Here is a 16651-nt window from a genome sequence, read left to right as displayed (position 1 = left end):
TTAAAAAGTGGTCACACAAATATGTAAAAACATACATTAAAAGTTCATAGCACTATTTCTTATAACATTAACATTTGGGGAACACCTGCATCTCCAATAATATGGCTCATTTAAAAGGATCATTTTATATTTGGAAACAAAAATGCTATACCACCGATAAAAACAGCTGTAGATTCTCTCTGGGTGATATGGAAAGATTTTTATAATATATTGTTGAGTGACAATTAACGTATTTCTTTAGACTGTAGCTATTGTCTCCCTATCGTAATGGGTAATAACACAAACTTTTACTTCTCAAATCTCTTATTTTAACCAGTTTTAATCTATATTATTGCCTTTTTTAGTATGCAATTTGGTATATAAATTATGTATAAATTTCCCTTATATGATTTATTCCACTCCATTCTAATTTTCACATTTATTTTTTTTACTCTTTGTTCTACAGTTAAATAGAATTTATGCATACTGCTAATCCTTTTCTGGTAGTTTTCAAAGTCATATATTAGTTTGCTGAAGTTCATTCTTCAATAATTTTCCTCAAGGAAGAACTCCTAAGAACAATATTCCCTGACTTGTGGCAAAGTCAAACAGGTTTTCTTTAGCCTTTCCACTTGAATGTTGGTTTGTCTGAATATAAAATCTTTTCTCAAGTATCTTGTAGTTATGTCCCTATTATATTTTGGCATTGAATGTTGCTATGGGGAAATCTGAAGCCTGTTTGATATTTTTTCCCCTAAGAAGTGACTTGAACTCCCTGCTTAATTAACTGAAAGATTTCTTTTTATTCCTTTAAATTGAATAAGTTTACCAGGATATGTCTTGTTGTTAAATGTTCTGTGTTCATTTTTCCTGAAAACTCGTGTTCTCCGCTTTCAATTTAATAGTCCATCTTTGGTTTTTTTCCTTTCAGGAAAGCTTTGAAAAATATTATCTTTAAATATTTATATTGATACATTGTTTTGATGTTCTTTTTTAGTGTTATATTTTTTGTGAGTTATTAAAAAAGGCCATATTTGAAGGAAACTTTTTATTCTTGCAGTAGTAAAGAAGGAATGATCCTTTTGGAGGTGAAGTATGTAAGACTACAAAAGTATAACCTACTTGTGTAAACTCTCTTTTGAATTCTACTGTTCTTTTCCATCCTTTTTCCTTGCAATATTTTTGTGTTAATGCTATACCAGTTTATTTTTATTACTCGTCATTGAACAAATGATATATTTCTGGAACAATAATATATAGGAAGATTCTATGCAAACTCTCTCCTTCAGCCTTTCTCAATAAAATGGAATTCCTGACAGCTTCTTAATTTGGTTGGTCCCTCTATTGTTACAGTGAAGGGATAAACTTCTGCAATCCAGGATGAGTCCCTCACTTTAAAGAAATGAATTTTTTTTTCCCTAGGGTTTTCTGAGGTTTTTCTACCACTGGGTTAACCTCTGTTCATCATCTCTTTATTTCTTCATGATGGCTTTTGTGCAATCTTTACCATGTATTTATAGTCTATAGATGAAATATGTCTCAAATTTTCCCTGAAAATGGAGGTTTCTAATTCTCTGTCTCTAGGGAAAATTTTTATATGATTTGCAAATGGAGCAGAGAAAAGGTGCTAACTTATACAGAAGCATTTATACCATAATTCCCTGATACGTTTCTGCTTTGTAAGAATTTACCAGCTACTTATTTAAATTTGCATTTGCTGGATTTAATGCAGTCGATCCACAAAAAGCAGTTAGATACAGATAATATTATATTCCATGAGAGATAAAATTGAAAATTTGAAGTTCAGACCTTATAAATGGGACTGCTAACCACTTAAACAACCTAGCAAAAACATTTATGGCTACAAGGTACAGATATTACAATATGCAAAAGAGGTGCAAATCTGATGTGAGGGTTCTTCAGGTAACACGGTTTATGATGATTTCTGTATTATCTCCAAGTCAAACTCTTCTAAAAATTATCACCTTTCATTTTTATCTAATGATCTTCTAAATGACTAGGCAGCTCTAAATCGTGTGTTCTCATAAGCTCTCATATACTTCCCAAAGATGCTACTAATAATTGATGATTAGAGGATTATAGTCTGGATTCAGTCATGATTTGACTAACAGGGAGAATATATAGTTTTTAGATATAGTTTTAGACCCAAACCAAAGACTGTAGGGCTTAATATTTTGCAATAAATAATTGCATTACTTTTTTTCACGTTGGGATCAAATCCAGTAATGAATATGAGGACTTACTATGAGTCTAGCACAAAGAAAGAACATCATAGCGCCTCTTGTTTGTATCATATATCATCATCATCATTATTGTTATCCACTAGGGAATAAATATAAGGGATTTTTTCCCCAAATAAATTTACTGAAAACATAAACATAGTAATAAATAAATAAATGCCAAATATTCACAGTATTTTATTTAAAAAAGAAAGCTATGCATGATCAGGGCAACATTTTTATGTTTGCTTTTTACCACCAAAATTGATAAAATGGTAGAACTTGTTAAAGAGAGCATATTGGCTAAATGAAACCATGATCTGAGTCACTATAGAATTTTTGGCTCTTGATTAATTGAAAGTACATATGACATAAATAAGTAAAAAAGTACTGTTAGCAAACATAAGTAAATTTGGAATACAAATATTTTCTCAGAGCAGTCAAAGCACATAGAGAAATGAAATGTGTGTGATCATTTAGGGGAGTAAAATTTTGATGATTTTTCTCTAAAGCAAATTAGTAAATTATGTTGAGAACCTTTAAAATGGCCATATCATTTCAAATAGTAATATTACTTCAATTAAATAAATAAATACAAAAAGACAATGATCAATGAAAAATATTCATAATCAAGAATTTGCCAAATAATGGAGAAATTCTTTAAAATATATAGCATATCCATGTAATATAATGTTACATAGTAACATAAATAATTTAAAAGTCTTTTCAATATCATGGATAATGTTTCACATTACAATTTTAAGTAAAAATGCAGAATCTATACTTATTTACAGTTTTTAAACAGTTATGTTAAATTGTATATTATTATACATTATATTATATATAAATTATACATTAAATATATATAAAACATATTAATGGAAATCCAGTAAAATGTAAATGATAGTTATTTCTAGATTGTGGAAATAATGGTAGTATTTGTTTTCTTACTATGTAATTTCTCTAACTCTACAATCAATATATGTTTACAATTATAATTTTATTTTCTGTGAATGTATAGTAATTAAATAGTATAATTTAAAGTATTTCAGACTGAAAGAAAGGAAATTTGTTACTGTTAAGTATCCTTTCTCAGTCAGTGTCAGTATATTTTAAACATTTCATCAGATGTTTTTTATATGGAATTTGTATTTTTCAAATGGTTCATTTAACTCTCTAAGAAGCAAATATCTTCCATTCTCTGAATTATCAAACTAAAATTACTATGATCAGATTCTGAGTATTAAAAAGCTATTAAAGCTCTGGTATAACTTCCTCTCCTGTGACATTTAAACAGATTCTTCCCATTATCTTTGAGGTATAATTCACCTTGTCTGGAGAACTAATCAGATTCTTACATAAAATGCTTCCAAAAATTAGTATACTTAAAGTTATATTTAATACAAAGAGACTTTGACTTGCTTCAGTGCCATCTATGCACCTTTTAACCTGCTTTGTCAGTGTGTATAAAGTCTTTGCTCATGTTATGTTATTTCTCTAAGATCTGCAAAAGTTCTGTGATTTTAAAGAATTAACTGGGCCTTATTTCTATAGGTAGCAAGAAACTTCTGACTCATGACCCCCAAAGTTCCAAGTGCTTAAATTCCTTCTCCTAAAGGGATATCAATATTATTAGTCACTTATTATTTATTTTTTTTAAATTGATTACCTACAATATGTAAGCACTGGTAAATTCTGTGTAAGCTACAAATATAAGTAAGACATAGGAGGAGATTTTCAAAAGCATAGAATCAAGGAGAAACATAGAATTAGTTCAAATATGAGGCAATTTGTGATGAGGGCTATAATAAAAGAACCAATGAGTTTTGCAAATATAGGGATGGGAGAGATTATTTCTGAGTGGATGGATGCATGCAGATTTCCTTAGTAGCCAACACGACTCATTAAAAGGTATGAATTTCTCATACCTTGATAAAAAAGGAAGGTGATTATGAAACAGTAGGAACAGGATTTATCCTAGAGAATAGTCTGTGTATAAACCAGTTAATATTGCTCTGCTTAGCAGCCTTGTATTCTAATCCTATCAATCCCTTTGGCAAAAGATAGATCTCATCACAATGAAAGTGCACAAAGCTATCTCCACTACTAGAAAATCACCTTCTGGTGATTTGGGAATAGTAGCTTCCACTTTATATATGAAGGTTGCAGATTTACTCACTGACAAATGGCTGCATTTGTCATCCTGTATTGGCAATGTTGCATTGACCTAATTACAGTCATCTATAGATACGTTGCACACAATGTCATCATGACTTCATTGGCATTTTCTAAAAGTTAAAAGAGACAATATTCAGTAATCAAGATTATATTTTAAGAATAGTATCTAATTACTCTTGTTGAATAGAGGATGTTTTGTACTGATTAGAACATTTCTGAAGTCAAATTCCTCAGGTAACCATTATACTAACACTGAGCAAGGAGACCTGAGGCTGATGATTCTTTTTTGCCAAGTTTCTGGAATTCCTTGGCTAATGATGTGATCTCAGGTGTACATATTAGTTTTTCTTTTATTCTGCCTCACAATCACCTCCAGTAAGGGATATGTACATAAGAGTACTGCTCATGTCTCCAAACATTGCTATAATCAGTTAATATAATCTGGCCAGAACCAGCTAAATGAAAGTTAAAGAAAAACAGAAAAATGGGTTTCAGAAAATAGCTGACTCTAGGAAAGCTAAGGTTAAAGGAAATGCATTTATTCTGGAAAGCATCTATTAATCAGGACTCTGTCTATTTGATTAAAAGCTCTTTCGGTAAAAAGCAACAGAAATCCATTTAAACTAACTTATGTATAAAAGGGAATTTATTATAAGAACAAGGAAGTATGCCCCAGGACCCCAGGGAAAAGTGACCAGGATGGATACCAGGAAATGTGAAAATCAGGCACAAAGGCAGGTATTCCCAATTCATATGCCTCTTTGTATCTCTTCCTAATTATCTCTTTCTTTAGCCTCTTGTATTCAAGTCCAGTCTGCTCTCTTTCTGTGTGTGTGATTTGATTTGCACATGATGAAAGTTGATCATACTCGTACCTGGAGAGTGTTGGTTATAAATTTGTTTTCTTCCAAGTTCAAATGTTATTGGACACGGACACGTGTGACCTAATCCCAAATTTCTGGAAGAAAGATCTTAATTAGCACAGTGTAAATCAGGTATTTATGCCATGTGCTTTCAGATATGGCCAGTTGAATAGGCTCACGTAACATAAGCATGGCTGCGCATGTGGGGAATTTCTGCAAAAGCATCCCCTACTTGAGAAACTATGCTAGAAAGTTTCTACCATACTGTTCTAGTAAAGACTTTTCTTGAGGAAGTTGAGAGCTTACGTGAGTTGTTTAATATCACCCAGCATGTAAATGGCAATACTGGGATCAGCTTTAGGTCTGTCTAATTCCAAAACTCTTTTCCACTGACAAATTCACAGATGAAAGAAATGTTTTCATTTCTAAAGTTGTTTTTCTCTGATTTTAAGAGTAGACAGTTCACAAAGGTACAAGTATTAAGATGTGCCACCCAAAATTCTCCTGAACACAGTGTAGGTGACCAGTGGCCTTCCCAGAATCCCCCTCTGAGTTTTCACAGGGGCCAGGTTTTCCCTCACTGTTCCCAGTCAGTTACTGAGCATGGGAAGCAGGGAACCATTGATGTCCATTCCTGCAGGAGCGGGGGGGCTTCCTCTAATGAGCAACATTGACTTGATATACCTACTCCAGCAGCTGGAACGTCCGTAAAACTGTGCTGCAGTCTTAAGCTGTTCCCACCTGGTACTCCTTCCTGTCCTCTTCTTTCTTAGGTGCCAAACCTGCCTCTCACTCTGGAGGCTCTCTCTGGCTACCCTGTTCATCCTTCATAGGTGTTTCCTTCAGTTAATCTCTTGTATGTGTATTCTTATTTTGGCATATGCTTATTAGGGGAAATAATAACACAAAAATTTCAGAGGAATTAAAAAAAACAGAAAGATGAGAAAGCTGCATAGTTGGAAAGGGAATTAAAATAGATTTCTTTTTATATCGTTTGTGGGAATTTATAGGACTTTCCACTGATTTCATTTGAATTTAAAAATAGCATTTATTGTTTTTCCCTCTTGAGGTAAACACATATAACATATATAACACATATGTTAACAGAATAAAAATGTAGATCTTTAAAGCTACAAAATAAAATTAACCCAAATTACATCATTAAATTTTAATATATTTTTCAGTACTTCTGGTTATGATTTCTAATCTTTTTAAAATTAGGATTCAATTAAACTTTTCAGATCTTTATATTTTCACTAATCTTATGTTGTCAACACATCCCCAAATCATTAAATCTATATTTTCTTTTTAACTGATAACACAGACTTAGGATCCTCTAACAATTTTTCATTCTATCCCTCTTTTCATTCTTAGTGACCCTTTTGGACGAAAGGTGCATGTAGGGAGTAAGTGTAGAAAAGGTGAAGATACAGCTACTAGAATAGGACATGCCAATTTTTGGTGTTAGAGGAAAAGAAACAACCCAGCATCATGAGTGGGGGTGGAGTGAGGGTGTTCTAAGGACCACTGGAAACAGGGAGGAAGGAGAGGCATCGATAAACTTTCTCTTTCAGAACTGCCCAAAAGCCTGCTTCCCCAAGGAAAATTCCCTGGTGAGGCTCTTCCAAATTGCCACAAGTGCTTTAACTATAACTGCTGTGTCTTCTGTCCCCCACCAGATGGCTCTGACCATGCTTTGATCACCATTTCTCTTTCCAATAAGTCTATTGGAAATAGCAGGGATGGCCCCAGTTTCTACCACCCACACAAAACATCTCTGGATGATTTTCCCAACCTCAATATAGTCATTCTGTGAGGCAAACAAATGTCACCCCACCTGGTGGGATGAACTAATGTACAGATTAGATTGACTACCCTCAGGTGGTCCCTCTAAAATAAAGACTAGATTCAATTATCAGAACCAGTTTGGGAATGCTAAGGCCTACCTGGCAGTTGGGAGGTCACATTGGAGGCAGTGTCGACCTGTACATCTTTTCACTGATGTAGAAACCACTTTGATTGGGGTAATTATAAACAACATTCTCTCTCAAGGGGTACTACATATGCCTGTGGGATTTTACTTCCTGTGAGGGAACCAGGCAGGTCCTTGTTTTTCTTTAGAGAAGAGAGTGATTTGTACCTTCCTTGGCCTGGAAGGCATTCAGGTCATCCTCACTGATTAGACTTGTAAAAGGTGATAGCATTACCTTAGGCTTCTTCCTTGTAAGCCCAGATGGATTACGTGCAATTCTTAATAAATACTACTATACCTAGATTAATGTTCAAGCCAACCGGAAAATTCAATATAGAAAGTTAAGGAGAAAGACCCTTGATTTTCTAAGATGGACCCTATTGGTTGATCGGATTTGTTCAGCTGGGACCCTGGGAGGTACAACTGAGGTCATTACTGGTCCACTTCTTATTATAAGTAGTTATTCTCAAGTATTAGAGTATTTGTTTGGTGCAAATTTATATAGGCAGCTTGGGGTGCAACCGTTTAAGGATCTTCATAGGTAACTTGGACATCATCTTTGTGGTTGTTTGGGTTGTGGGGTTTTACTTTACTGCATTGAAAGATACCACTATATCAGAGCTAGCTGGATTGATACCCATTTATGTGGTATAAATTCCGAACTGGTTCATTCTATGGCTGTGTCTAGATTTCTTTCTGGCACTGGTGCCTACTTGTGAAGGAAATCCCCGTTACCTCAGGAAGATGACAACTTTTTTCCTGGGGTAGTGACTCTTCAAAATCAGAACACCGCCCCACCCAGATAAATAGGTACTTTTAAATGATACAAATCTCCAGCTGTCAAAGTGTTTGTAAGTGATGAATTGTGCTTTCAAGCTTTTCAAGCCTTGGAAATGAGGCCTTGTCTGTGGGTTTGCCAGTATTTTGCTGAGCTGCTTTTTCAAGGCAAATTTGAGAGCCTTCAAACATTTCTTCATTTTTTTCAATCATTTTATCATTTGTATGGGCTTCTGGAAATAAGAAAGGGATTATCAAGTTGTCTGTTATCAAGTTGCCATCTTAACCAGAACTGTGGTGTTTGCCTATGAATCATACCATGTTGCCGAATGTTACAGTGAATGTGAGAAGCAGGGGGAATGTAATGTCCTGCAAAGTGGTATCATATGTGTGTAAAGACCCCTGCCAACATAATCACTCCTTATGTAGTCTGTTAATGGTGTGTCATTCAGAATCTCTAGAGAGGTCCTGATGTAAGCCTTTTTAGAGCTGTGACCAGATTCAGTGAACCAAAAATCACAACACATGTTCTGTTGAAGGGGGTGTTGTATTTCTCCCAGGTGTTGACAATTTTCATGATAACTACTATTTGTTGAGTACCTTGTCCTTGTTTGTTTCTGTAATAATTAAATTACACATCACCATTTTTCATTCCCCATAATGCTTGTAATAACCACTGCTTTTCACATAAGGAAAGAGGCTCAGAAATAAGTCACTTACTCAAATCATACAGCTTGGAAGTGGTAGGCCTAAGATTTGAATAAGAAATTTTCTGGCTCTCAAATCCATGCTATTTCTACAGAATAATGTGATGAAATTATATAAACTATTAATAAAGTAGCCAAAGATCTCACTTTAAATAATTTGTGCCCATTGTGGTAAGCATTTTTAATATGACTTAGAAAACTACAAATTCACACATACTCATGCCCCCAAAACAAAGGCAGTACAGTAAGTGAAGAAAAATAGAAGGAAAAAGTTCAAATTATTGGATATATGTACTCATCAATCTAAGTATCTGGAAACTGAGTACCCGAGAGGGCACAAGGTCAGTTAGATATTTCTTAAATGTTACGTGATGATTACACTAGGAATTTTATAGTCTGGAAAAGTTTTGAAGTCACAATCCGTAATGGTGATTTTTATGTTAAATATTTAGAAAGACTAAATAAACTGGGTTTCTGACTAAAGGTTAACAAGGGTAGAACTAGTAGAATTAAGTATTAAGAACAGCAAAAAAGCTAGAGAGTGTTTATAGTCTTAGATCTCCACCTAAATACTATGATTAACTTAGTCATGTTTGATTTTTTAACTTTTTAGGTTTCAGTTCTCAGAGACTGAACCCTCAGTCCTATTTGTAGTACTCATGGAAATGTCTGCTGCTTATGGTTTATAAATATTGACATTCTAAAGTGAAGACAAAACTATTTCATCAATTTTATATGACAGATTTTCAAGACTAGATCCCAATGACTTCTGTTTGATTTAAAGATAGTGGAAGCTGGATATATAAAATAAGTAATAAAAATCTTTTACAAAACAAAGAAAAATTATTTAGGTACATAAAACCAAAGATTTAATGACTAAGCAATGCAAAACCCAAAGGATTTTTCTGGAGATGTAAATTAAAAATCTGTATCTTCCAAAACTTTGAATATTGCCAAGAATTGCTCAAACAGAAACCGAAGTGAGTAATGATATTAGGTGAATACTATTTAAGTTGTCATTAACAACAAGAGTTGTCCATAACAACTCTTGGAATTGGTTTGATTATAACTTGATTGGGGATGCTAGGCTTTTTTTGGGGGGGGAGGTGGATAAATGTATTCTTACATTTGGTGCTACTATAATTACTTAATACAATAATGTTTGGGTATATTTCTAACCCAATTCATATAGGAAAAAATAATTTATGTCTCAAATCAACTTTTAAAAGATTATTTTATTTAGTTTTCACAATAATCCTGTAATTACTTATTTTCCTTTTAGAGATGAGGAAACTAGAAAGAACTAACATGTAGAAATAAAATTTGCCTCTCTTAATTCTTAGCTCAAAATTCCTTCCATTTTACCACAATTTTTCTCAGTCATTGTTCTCATATTTTCTTAATGAGGAATTTCCTATTGTGTGCTCATTATCTCAGCTTGAGAAAGGAGAGCAGGAGAACCGTTGTCAAGATAGTTTCTGAACTGCAATTACATTGATAAGTGCACAAGGGTAACCTTAGACTAGTAGGCTTGACCGGCTGGAGTTTGTTTTAATTTATATTATGAGCTAAAGCATTATCTCTTTAAGAACTACAAAGCCATTGACATTGTCTTGATTGTGTCTTAAGGGTAAATAGGTTAATAAGAATTAAGGTCTCACTTTTGATATATCACTTTTGAAGAAAAGGTAGTAGGTTTCAAACAGGTGGAGGAGAGAAAATGCACAAGGATATTTCATTATATTGGATGCTTTCTCTCTGTGTCTCTCTTTATGTATATATGAACACGCACACACACACACACACACACACACACACACACACAGGGCAAAGAAAATGTGGCCTTTGAAGAAGAATATTAAGGGTGTTTGGTTCAGAACAAATACTGAGTCATCTATTCTGTGTGTCAATTATATCATTTATTGTTCTATAAAATAATAATATACACATTTTCTTTAATTTTTCACTGGTAACTGAGACTAATATGAAGAGAATAATCTACTTAAATAAAGTTTGAATACTTTTGTGATGAACTACATGGACCATCTAAGTAACTTTGTGTGATATATCACTCAAATAAACATATTGCTAGAAATAGCTTGCTCAGTCTGAACATAGATATAAACAGAATTGGGTCCTGCATTCTTGTTGAAAAATTTCTCTTGTTGAAAGAAAATATTTTGAATCCAGTAGGGAAGGAGTTTCATTTCTTGATGATTATTCTGTGTCACTTTAATTTATTAAAAGCTTAGTGTTGGTTGGTATGTAATAATTCATAAGGCTGCTTACGAATAGAACTTCCTAGCAGACCTTATGGTTCTCCTTTAAATTATTTTTTATTTTTATTTTAAAATTATCATAAAGTAAAATTGACCTTTTCTTTTGGTGTATCAGTCTGTGAATTTTAACATATATATAGATTTATGCTATCATCAACACAGTTAGGATACAGAATAGGTTCATCCCTCAAGAAAACTCCCTTGTACTCTTCTATTATAGTTAGCTTCGCCTCCACCTATACTCCCCCATGTTATGCAGTACATGTGGCTTGTGGTTGCTTATTAAAAACAGAACTGATATGCTAGTAATACCATTGAGCAACAAATCTCTATGATTAGGTGTGCGATGTAATTGAGGAGCAGGAGTGGATTATGTTTCATCTACTTGGGAAAGGAGCATTGCATAATTGCATAAAGAGGTTTTGTTTTGTTTTGTTTTGTTTGAGTAACTCTTCTCCCATTGAGTCTGATAAATATTCCCTCTCTCTTTGGGAAGAGAAAATGACTTTCCCTCTCCTATTTGAAAATCACTACAATTATTAACCACCAGTATATATAAAAATATATGATACCCCATAAGTATATTTGAGAAGATGGAAAAGTTAGAGGTTTAAGAACAATCAGTGGCTTTGAGGAAAGTAATTTTTATTTTGTTTATTTATCTTTTGGTATTGAAGACTCTCTTTAAGGTCCAGTTGGGTTATCTACTATTAAAAAAAAGTATTCTAAGGTCTTTATAGTTTCTTAGGTTGGAACCCCTTGGAGATATGAATCAAGTCTTATTATACTGTTGAATTCTCAAGGCCTGGAACACTTCTGAGAACTTTGTAGGTAATCAATAAAGAAGTGATGAATGATGAGTATACTTTCTGAGCTTCAATCTGCTCTTTAAAATTAATGATAAAACTCAGAGATTTCTGCTTTTTAGCACAATATAACAGGAACTAGATTTATCCTCCCTCCTCAAATAATTAGAAATCCAGTAAAGGAGTATATAGGACAACAGTTTTCAGACTTTGGGCAGCAGACAGAAAATGACTGTGATTTCTAAGGGAAGAAACACAAATAAACGAGTTGAATCCTGTATTTGCCCCAGCTAATTGTCTGGTTGCAGATTCCTGGAGGAAGTACAGAGCAGAGGAACCCAAACAAAGGTTAACATCCTTGCTGAGTAGAGAAGAAAGAGATCAGAAGTCGGGCAAAGTTGTTCAAGTTCATAGGAGGGAAGGGAACACAGAAAGCACTGGAGATCTACAGAGGAGTTCCCTCATATTTTTGGCTGAGTATATATTTGTGCCTTCATGGAAAGAAATTACCCAAAGTTGTTGAAAAAAAAAAAACACTGAAAGGCAAGGGTGCAAACAATGTTTGGAGCTCATACAGATGAAGAATAGTTCATTGAGTCAACAGACAGAATGTAAAGATCTCATACAATATGTGACATTAGATGGAACCCTCAGAGAAGTATTGCATGACTCAGAATTTTCACTTCCAGGTATATGACTAAGAAATCTGATAACATGAGTTCACCCAAAAACATGTACACAAATATCTGTACAGCATTATTTATAGTAGCCATAAAGTAAAAACAACCCAAATGACCATCTACTGATGAATGGATAAACAAAATGGGGTATATACATATGGTAGAATGTTATTCACCTAAAAAAGAATGAAATTCCGATACATGATACAACATAGATGAACCTTGAAAGTATGCTATGTGAAAGAAAGCAGACACAAAAGACCATATGTTAGGAGTCCATTTATATGGAACTTCCATAACAGGGACATCCATTTACACAGACGATAAATCGTTGCCAGGGGTTGTTTGTAGGTAGAAATGTGAAGTTACTACTACATAGCATGGAGTCTGGAGTTTCTTTTTGGGGGTGATGAAAATTTTCTGAAATTGATAGTGATGGTGGTTACATAATCGCATGAATATACCAAAAAAACCCCCACTGAATTGTACACTTTAAAAGAGTAAATTTTACAATATGTGAATTATGTCTCAATAAAAGAGAAAGCTTTGCATTATTAGTAGGATTAAATTAGCTCTAGACTAAAGAAAGCCCTGATTCATCCTAACAAAACTTAACAGCAAACCTTGGGCTATGACCTAATGAGGAGCTTAGCAAATTCTTTTTCCACAAAAGCAACTATTAATCTGAGAAAAAATGACAAAAACAACCATTTCAGTGCTCTGAAAATCAATCAAAACAATCAACAGTAAGAGAAGTATTTATGCTTTTACAGCTATTGAGTTTCATTAAAGAAGAATGGGGATCTGTGGTGTTCTGACCTGGGACTGCTCTCTTCCTCTTAGCTTGACTAGTGCAGAGGTTCAACCAGGGCAGGGCAGGTGATGAGTAGTAACAGATCTCCTCTGCCATCAAAGGGACTCTCTTGATTTGTAACAGTGAGCATTGCCCATGCCCTATGGCACTAACAGTAGACTTGTCCTCTCAGACTCAGGTGAGTCTGGGAACACCAGTTAGGTCAGCTCTATTAACCAAAGGTTATAGGTTTATTTAGTTTGGACATGCATATGCACAGCCCAGAACTGTCAGCAGAGGACACAAGCTTTACTGATTCAAAGTGTTTGAGAACAACTTCTATCCAATTATTAGCCAAACATTAAATGAGATGGTTATGGGAAAAGCCTTTAGGAAGTCATGCTTTAAAGAAAAACATTAAAAAAACTGAGCAGAGACATCAGAGATTTTGGAGCACAGAGTAGACATGTTTTTACAGATTTATTACAGGCAAACAACTAAACAAACAAGAAACAACAATAATGATTTCCAGGGAGGAAGATTAGAATCCATAGTTGCCATAATACATTATGAAAAATGTCCAGTTTGGGGGAAAAATATGAGATGCAAAAAAAATTAGGAATGTGACTTACATTATGGAGGAAAAGAGACAAAACTCTCTTGAGTATGTCTAGTTGTTATATTTGGCAGACTTCTATTCTCCTATTGTAAAAATGTCCAAACAAGTAAAGGAAATCATGTTTAAAGGGGTAAAAGATAATATGACAACAATGAATTATCTAATAGAGCATTAATAAATAAATAGGTCTAAACAAATAAATCTAACTGATATTTTGACAAAAGTGAAAACAGCAATTCAGTGGAACAAGGATTGACTTTTCAACAAATGGTACTATAACTTGGACATCAATGGCCTTTTCTCAACCAAACCTAACACATTACACCAAAATTAACTCAAATGGACCATAAACTTAAATGGGAAACTGTAAAACTTTTAGGAAAAGAAGACATGGGATGAAATCTTAAGGTCTGAGCTAGGCAAAGAATTCTTATACTTGATACTGAAAGCATAATGCATAAAATTAAAATTGATGACTTGAACCTTATCAAAATGAAAAAGGTTTGCTCTTAGGGATGCCTAGGTGGCTCAATCAGTTAAAACATCTACCTTCGGCTCAGGTCATGATCCCAGGGTCCTGGGATGGAGCCCAGCATTGGGCTTCCTGCTTAGTGGGGAGTCCTCTTCTCCTTCACCCTCTCTCTGCCCCTTCCCCTGGCTTGTGCTCTATCTCAAATAAATAAATAATAAAATCTTTTAAAAAATGAAAGAAAAAGGTTTGCTCTTTGAAGCTATTTAAAGAGAAAAAAAGACTCAGATATGAGGTAGGAGAAAATATTTACAAACTACGTATCTCGATTAAAAAAAGAGTTGTATATAGAATATCTGAAGTACTCTAATAATTCAACAGGAATAAAACTAATGATCCAATTGGAAAATAGTCAAAAGACTTGAATAAACACTTCACTGATAAGGACATACAGATGGCAAATAAGCACACAAAAAGGTGTTCAACACCATTAGCCATAGGGAAATGCAGATTAAAACCACAAAGAAATACTGCTACACACCTAGAACTATACCTAACATAAAAATAGTGACACCAGATGCTACCAAAGGTGTGGAGAAAATGTATATATTGCTAGGGAGTATCCAAAATGGTATATCTACTCTAAGAAACAGTTTGGCAGTTTCTTATACAGTTAAACTTGCAATTACCATATGACCCAGTAATTGTGCTTTTGGGCATTTATTCCAGAGTACTGAAAACTTAAGTTCATATAAAAATCTATAATAAATGGTTATAGTAACTTTATTTGTAAGAACCCCAAACTGGAATAAGCCCAGGTCTCCTTAAACAAGTGATTGATTAAACAAATTTTGACAGATCCATACTAAGGAATATTACTCAGCAATAGCAAGCATAAACTACTAATACATGCAACAACTTGGATGATTCTCCTGGGAATTAATATTGAGTTTAAAAAGTCAATGTCAAAAGGTTATATATTATATGATTTCAGTTTTATAACATTTTTGAAGTGATACAATTTTAGAAATGATGAACAGATTATGGTTCTGAGGCACTAAGGAAGTAGTAGGGGCAAGAAAGAAATGGATGTGGCATGACAGGGCAAACACGAAGGAGTTCATGTAGTAATAGGAACAGTCTGTGTCTTGACTGTATTATCGATGTCAGTATGCTGATTGTGATATCATAATATAGTTCTCAAGATGTTAACCTTTGGAGGAAAATGGTAAATGTGATCTCCAAATGCACACTGTGGGGGAAAACTTCATTGAGCTAGTCCAGTCAAGTCACTAAGTAAATAAGCAAGTACACAATAATAACAATATGCCTCAGGAGGGTGTGGATTATATTAATAGAAAAATAGCAAAACTCTAATTTTCAAAAAATAATTTTGAATCATAAAAAGAAAATATCAGAAACATGTGACCCATAACACAGGAAAAAATAAGGCAACAGAAACTTACTTTGAGATGGTCTACATTTTGGACTCAACAGAAAATAACTTCAAAGCAGCTATGATATATACCTTCAAACAACTAAAGACAAGCATGCATAGAAAATTAAAGTATGAGGAAAAATGTCTCACAAAATCATATAAATGGAGATAAAAATTATACACATGATCCATATAGAAGTTGTGGAGTTGAAAAGTACACTAAGGACATGAAACATTCATTAGAGGGGCTCAACGGTAGATTTGAAGTGGCAGGAAAAAGAATCAGTGGACTTGAAGGTAGATCATTTCACATATCCAGTCTAAAGAATAAAAAGGAAAAGGAAAAGAAAAATAAACAGATTTTCAGAAACCTTTAGGAAACCATCAAATGTAACCACATTAATATGAAGGAAGTTTCAAAAGAAGACAGAGAGGGACAGAAAAAATATTTAAAGAAATAATTGCTGAAAACTTCATAAGTGTGATAAAAAATTAATAGGTATATTCAAGCAGCTTAACAAATTTCAAGTGGAATAAACTCAGAGATGAACACCCAGATACATCATAGTCAAACTCAAAAGCCAAAGCTATAAATAGAATCTTGAAAGCAGCAAGAAAAAAGTCAACTTTTCATGTACCAATATTTATCGTGGAAATTAGCATCTGACTTCTCATCAGGAATTGTGGAGGACAGAAGTCCATAGGATAATATATTTAAAGTGATGAAATAAAAACTCTGTCAACCAAGAATTGTATATCTAGCAAAACTATTCATCAAAAACAAAATTGGAATTAAGACATTCCCAGATAAACAGAAGTAAAAATAGATGATAATTTGTTACTAGCAGACC

This window comes from Leptonychotes weddellii, chromosome 9, assembly GCF_054177405.1.
Source record: "Leptonychotes weddellii isolate Sample4059 chromosome 9, ASM5417740v2, whole genome shotgun sequence".
NCBI lineage: Eukaryota > Metazoa > Chordata > Mammalia > Carnivora > Phocidae > Leptonychotes > Leptonychotes weddellii.
This window is presented reverse-complemented; position numbering follows the sequence as displayed.